This window comes from Muntiacus reevesi, unplaced genomic scaffold (genome assembly GCF_963930625.1).
Source record: "Muntiacus reevesi unplaced genomic scaffold, mMunRee1.1 SCAFFOLD_49, whole genome shotgun sequence".
In the NCBI taxonomy this organism is placed as follows: domain Eukaryota; kingdom Metazoa; phylum Chordata; class Mammalia; order Artiodactyla; family Cervidae; genus Muntiacus; species Muntiacus reevesi.
The window spans coordinates 723632-730912 of record NW_027077883.1 but is presented as its reverse complement, the minus strand read 5'-3'; positions in this window follow the sequence as shown (position 1 = coordinate 730912).

The following is a 7281-nucleotide window of genomic DNA, read 5'->3' as shown; positions in this document are numbered from 1 at the left end:
TTTAAAGAGATTTTGTTCTAGATATCTTCCAGAGAAAGCTGTGGTTACTCATTGATAAAAAGTTGTGGGTCAAGAAAATTTATTGATACTGTCTAAGCTGTTTGAGATTTTTTGTTTTCACTTATTCTGATTATTTAAAAGATGTATTCACTCAATAAATGTTTATTGAGCAGCGCTAGGTGCTAGGATGATAATAACTGAACACGTAACTTCTTTTGGTAATTAATTAATTTATTTCAATTGGAAGCTAATTACTTTACAGTGTTGTAGTGTGTTTTGCAGCACATTGACATGAATCAGTCATGGGTGTACATGTGTCCCCCATCCTGAACCCCCTCCCACCTCCCTCCCCATCCCATCCCTCTGGGTCATCCCAGTGCACCAGCCCTGAGCACCGTGCCTCATGCATCAAGCCTGTCCGGGTGATCTGTTTCACATATGATAATATACATGTTTCAATGCTATTCTCTCAAATCATCCCACCCTCGCCTTCTCCCCCAGAGTCCAAAAGTCTGTTCTTCACACATGTGTCTCTTTGGCTGTCTCGCATATAGATAGGGTCATCGTTACCGTCTTTCTAAATTCCATGTATATGCGTTAGTACACTGTATTGGTGTTTTTCTATCTTCACTCTGTATAAATAGGCTCCAGTTTCATCCACCTCATTAGAACTGATTCAAATGCATTCTTTTTAATGGCTGAGTAACATTCCACTGTATATGTGTACCACAGCTTTCTTATCCGTTCGTCTGCCGATGGACATCTAGGTTGCTTCCATGTCCTGGCTATTGTAAACAGTGCTGCGATGAACATTGGAGTACATATGTCTCCTTCAATTCTGGTTTCCTTGGTGTGTATGCCTAGCAGTGGGATTGCTCGGTCGTATGGCAGTTCTATTTCCAGTTTTTTAAGGAATCTCCACACTGTTCTCCACGGTGGCTGTACTAGTTTGCATTCCCACCAACAGTGAAAAGACAGCCTTCAGAATGAGAGAAAATAATAGCAAACAAAGCAGCTCGCAAAGAATTAATCTCAAAAACATACAAGCAACTCCTGCAGCTCAGTTCCAGAACAACAAAAGACCCAATCAATAAATGGGCCAAAGAACTAAACAGACATTTCTCCAAAGAAGACATACAGATGGCTAACAGACACATGAAAAGATGCTCAACATCACTCATTATCAGAGAAATGCAAATCAAAACCACAATGAGGTACCATGTCACGCTAGTCAGAATGGGTGCTATCCAAGAGTCTGCAGGCAATAAGTGCTGGAGAGAGTGTGGAGGAAAGGGAACCCTCTTACACAGTTGGTGGGAATGCAAACTGAACACGTAACTTTTTAGGAATCATGAGACTCTGAAGGAGAAACAAGCTGCTCTGGGAGATAACACAGTCATCGTTTAGTAACTGTGAGTGGTTGGTTCTGAGACCTTGGAGGATATCAAAACCCAGAGATGCTCAAGTCCCTTTTATTAATATAAAACAGTATAGTATTTACATATAGTCTACATATATCCCTCCCATTATACTTTAAGTCGTCTCTAGGTTTGTTATAATAACCTTGTAAGTGCTATGTAAGTAGTTGCCAGGCTGCTTGGCAAATGCAAGTTTTGTCTTTTGGAACTTTCCCCAGATCTTTTCTGTATATTTTTGACCCGTGGCTGGTTGAATCCACAGTGGTTGAATGGAGAACCCAAGGATACAGAGCACCTACTGTACGTATATCTAGGTAGGTGGTCTAGCATGATCTGCTCATGAGGATTTGACCAACACTGGCTTGCCACTTCACTGTGGGTGGACCTGAATTAACCTTGAAATTTCTTCGAGCCTCAGTTTTCTATGTATGTGAATAGTAATCTTTAATTGGAGTTCCTGTGCCCTTTTGCAGTAGCACTAGCAATTTTGAATTAATTTGTATTAAGAAAGGCTCCCCCACAATTTATATATGTACCTGAATCTGCCTTTGGCTCCCTTACTTTTCTTCTCCTTCAAATGTGATGATTTCAAATTGTGTCCAAACTAGAGGTACTTAACTTTTGGAGGAAAAAATACAGAAATAATGTGTGTTAGTTGGTAGAAGTGTTATAAAATTTAGAAAAATCACGATTTTTATCATTTCTACACCCAGGGAAGACCCTTGACATTTTAGTGATCTTTCAGTCTTCTCTGTGCACATACATAGTTCATTTAAAAAAAGACAAGGCTAGTTGGCTAGATAGTATCATATTACAAATACAGTATGTATTTAACTTTAATTCATAATTATTATGATCACTGTCATTTAATAAATTTATATAATTATTAGATTATATAAATTATGCAACTATCATAACTTATATAATTTAACAAAATATTTATAATATATGTTATCTAGTTATAAATATTTGTGTATTAATAATTTGATAATTCTGCATTTTCACTTAATGCCACATGAATTACATAATACAATTGTATCTAATTATCTTCTATGACATAATTTAATTTTGTTAAGGTTGGAATGATGCATTTCTCAAATGTTTGGTAGAAGGTGTTTATAAAGCCATTTGAATCTGGTATTTTTGTGTGTGTTGGACAGAGGAAAGGGGAAACATTTAAACTCCTCTAGCTTTCAGTAGTTGTAGAACTATTAAGATTATCTATTTCTTTCTTGAGTCAATTCCCCCCACCTTTAAACTGTGTTCACTTTATATATTTGGGATCTTGTCTGTCTCTAATATTCAATCTTTTAAAGAAACTAACCTTTTGCTCTGATCTTCAAACTTTACAAAAACGTATACAATGAAAAGGAAGGCATCTTCTCAGCAGAGCTGAGACCTTTCCAGAGGCAGTCAGTGTACTTTTTCTCAATGACATTTTTATCTTTTTACAACCCTTTTATTTTTTTACTAAAACAGGATGAACAGTATGAGACGTAGTGATCTATACTCTCTTGTTTTCTCTCTTCTTTTTGTTTGTTTGTACATCAACCTCATTTTTAATGCCAGTGTAATATTCCACTTCATGGATGTATCCTGTTTAATTAAAAGTAGTTATGCTTTTTTCCCAGTAAAAACCTGTCCCATTTGTTTGATATAATCTAAGAACTTGATTTATTAACCCTATTGTAGTAATAGACATAATCATTTCAGAGGTCCAACAAGCCTTCCATGTGCCTTACCCTTTCACAAATAAGTTGAAATTAAAATGTTCGTTGCTCTATAATAGCCTCCTTGGAAGAGGGTATGTTCCATTTAAGTATTTTTAATTACAAACACAACTCTCTTCTGTAATTTAAATGCCATGTGATGTTGTTAGCACTTGAACCCCTGTTTCTTCTATAACTTACCCTAATGTGCAGTTTGAGAGATAGGTGCCGTCTTATGCTTCCTCATGGCTGCCCTGCTGCCCTTGCCACTTATTTATTTATTTATTTTTCATTTATTTTTATTAGTTGGAGGCTAATTACTTTACAGTATTGTAGTGGGTTTTGTCATACATTAACATGAATCAGCCATGGATACACATGTGTTCCCCATCTCGATCCCCCCTCCCACCTCCCTCTCCACCCGATCCCTCTGGGTCTTCCCAGTGCACCAGCCCCGAGCACTTGTCTCATGCATGCAACCTGGGCTGGTGATCTCTTTCACCATAGATAATATACATGTGTCGATGCTGTTCTCTCGAAACATCCCACCCTCGCCTTCTCCCACAGAGTCCAAAAGTCTGTTCTGTACATCTGTGTCTCTTTTTCTGTTTTGCGTATAGGGTTATCATTACCATCTTTCTAAATTCCATATATATGTGTTAGTATGCTGTAATGTTCTTTATCTCTCTGTCTTACTTCATTCTGTATAATGGGCTCCAATTTCATCCATCTCATTAGAACTGATTCAAATGAATTCTTTTTAATGGCTGAGTAATATTCCATGGTGTATATGGACCACAGCTTCCTTATCCGTTCGTCTGCTGATGGGCATCTAGGTTGCTTCCATGTCCTGGCTATTATAAACAGTGCTGCGATGAACATTGGGGTGCACGTGTCTCTTTCAGATCTGGTTTCCTCGGTGTGTATGCCCAGAAGTGGGATTGCTGGGTCATATGCTTGCCGCTTATTTCAAGTTCATCTTCTTACATGTCTTTGAGATGCTACCTTTACTATGACTAACTTTTCATATACTTCTGGAATTAAAAAAAATGTGTTCCCTTGGTTGATCTGCCAGTATCATAGCTTTTTAAAGTCTTTTTATTTTTAAATGACTTTGTACTTATAAAAAAGAAAAATAAGAGAGTTCCTATGTACCCTTCAGTTAGTTTCTCCTAATGTTAACATCTTATATATCCATAGTATAATGATAAGAGCTAAGACATTAGCTTACTGATACAGTACATTTGACTTCGTACTCTTTTACTTATAATGGCTTTGCAGCAATTATTTAATATGTCATAGGAATACTCTTGCTCTTCCCTTCATATTTTCCCTTTTTTTTTTGCTTGTTTTTTCTTTCCAGTTGTCTAGCTGTAGCAAACAAAATAAAAAAAATTTTTTATATAGTATTTATTTGGGGACCATGTAAAATTAACTCAGGGAGAAAGGACATCATTATGCTACTGAATCTTTAGTACAGAAGCAAGATATGTCTTTCCATTTGTTGAAATCTACCTTTGTGTCTCTCAGAAGTGTTCCATAGTTTTTCTCATACATGTTTTGAACACTTTATTCAGTTTATGCCTGTTTTTTTTTAAATTATAGATAAGATCTTTTCTTTCATTTTATCGTTTATCTGGTTTCTCTTTGTACATATAAAGGAAAGATTTCTTTATGTTTTGCACTTGACTAAACTACTAGATTATCTTGTTGTAGTAATATTTAGTTGGTTCTTTTGGATATTCTAGTTATTTAATTGTACCCCTACCAGTAGTATTCCTTTCTAATTTCATTCTCTGTGTTGACTGATAAAAATGAGTAACAGTGGTAAAAATGGGGATTTCCCTGACTCTAGTAATATAGTATATCTAGTATTTCCTCATCGGGTGGTGCTGGCTTATTGTGGGTCTGAAATATATTGTGTTTAAAAAGTGTGCTTTTATATCCAGTATTTTCAATAAGAATGGGCATTGAGTTTTTAAGGCGTCTTTTCATCACCTTCGGCATGATAATATTTTTCTTCTATGTAGCTCTATTAATGTGTTGGGTGATATCAGTTTTACAACAGTGACTTTTGTTGTAAATTTTTGTTGATCTAAGTCAAATCCCTTGTGACTATACAGTGGAAGCGAGAAATAGATTTAAGGAACTAGATCTGACAGACAGAGTGCCTCATGAACTATGGACGGAGGTTCATGACATTGTACAGAAGACAGGGATCAAGACCATCCCCAAGAAAAAGAAATGCAAAAAGGCAAAATAGCTGTCTGAGGAGGCCTTACAAATAGCTGAGGAAAGAAGAGAAGCCACAAGCAAACAAGAAAAGGAAAGATACACCAATTTGAATGCAGAGTTCCAAAGAATAGCAAAGAGAGATAAGGCAGTCTTCCTCAATGATCAGTGCACAGAAACAGAGGGAAACAATAGAATGGGAAAGACTAGAGATGACTTCAAGAAAATCAGAGATACCAAGGGAATATTTCTTGCAAAGATGGGCTCAATAAAGGACAGAAATGGTATGGACCTAACAGAAGCAGAAGATGTTAAGAAGAGGTGGCGAGAATACACAGAAGAATTGTACAAAAAAAGATCTTCACAACACAGATAACCACCTTGGTGTGCTCACTCACCTAGAGCCAGACATCCTGGAATGTGAAGTCAAGTGGGCCTTAGGAAGCATCACTATGAACAGAGCTAGTGGAGGTGATGGAATTCCAGGTGAGCTACTTCAAATCCTAAAAGATGATGCTGTCAAAGTGTTGCACTCAGTAGGCCAGCAAATTGAGTGGCCACAGGACTGAAGAAGGTCAGTTTTCATTCCAATCCTTAAGAAAAGCAATGCCAAAGAATGCTCAAAGTACTGCACAATTGCACTCATCTCACACACTAGTAAAGTAATGCTCAAAATTCTCCAAGCCAGGCTTCAACAATATGTGAACCATGAACTTCCAGATGTTGAAGCTGGTTTTAGAAAATGCAGAGGAACCAGAGATCAAATTGCCAACATCTGCTGGATCATCACAAAAGCAAAAAAAAAAAAAAAAAAAGCACGCACCTTAATTGAAAAATGCTCTATTGCTAAAGAGTTCTAACCATCATCTGGCCATGTAGGTTTGCCACAGACCTTCTATTTGTGAAAAAACACAGTATCTGTGAAGTGCAATAAAGCAAAGCCCAGCGGGGAAAAAAAAAAAAAAAAAAAAGGCAAGAGGGTTCCAGAAAAACATCTATTTCTGCTCTACTGACTATGCCAAAGCCTCTGACAGTGTGGATCACAGCAAACTGGAAAATTCTGAAAGAGACGGGAATGCCAGACCACTTGACTTGCCTGTTGAGAAAGCTGTATGCAGGTCAGGAAGCAACAGTTAGAACTGACATGGAACAACAGACTGGTTCCAAATAGGAATAGGAGTACGTCAAGGCTGTATCTTGTCACCCTCCTTATTTAACTTATATGCAGAGTACATCATGAGAAACCCTGGGCTGGATGAAGCATAAGCTGGAATCCAGATTCCTGGGAGAAATATCAATAACATCAGATATGCAGATGACACCCTCCTTGTGGCAGAAAGTGAAGAAGAACTAAAGAGCCTCTTGATGAAAGTGAAAGAGGAGAGTGAAAAAGGTGGCTTAATGCTCAACACTCAGAAAACAAAGTTCATGGCATCCGGTCCCATGATTTCATGGCAAATAGATGGGGAAACAGTGGAATCAGTGGTAGACTTTATCTTTCTGGGCTCCAAAATCACTGCAGATGGTGACTACAGCCAAGAAATTAAAAGATGCTTACTCCTTGGATGAAAATTATGACCAAGCTAGACAGCATATTAAAAAACAGAGACATTACTTTGCCAGCAAAGGTCTGTCTAGTCAAGGCTATGGTTTTCCCAGTAGTCATGTATGGATGTGAGAGTTGGACTATAAAGAAAGTTTAGCACCAAAGAATTGATGCCTTGGAACTGTGATGTTGGAGAAGACTCTTGAGAGTCACTTGGACTGCAAGGAGATCCAACCAGTCCATCCTAAAGGAAATCAGTCCTGAATATTCATTGGAAGAGCTGATTTTGAAGCTCAAACTCCAATACTTTGGCCACCTGATGTGAAGAGCTGACTAATATGAAAAGACCCTGGTGCTGTCAAAGGTTGAAGGCAGG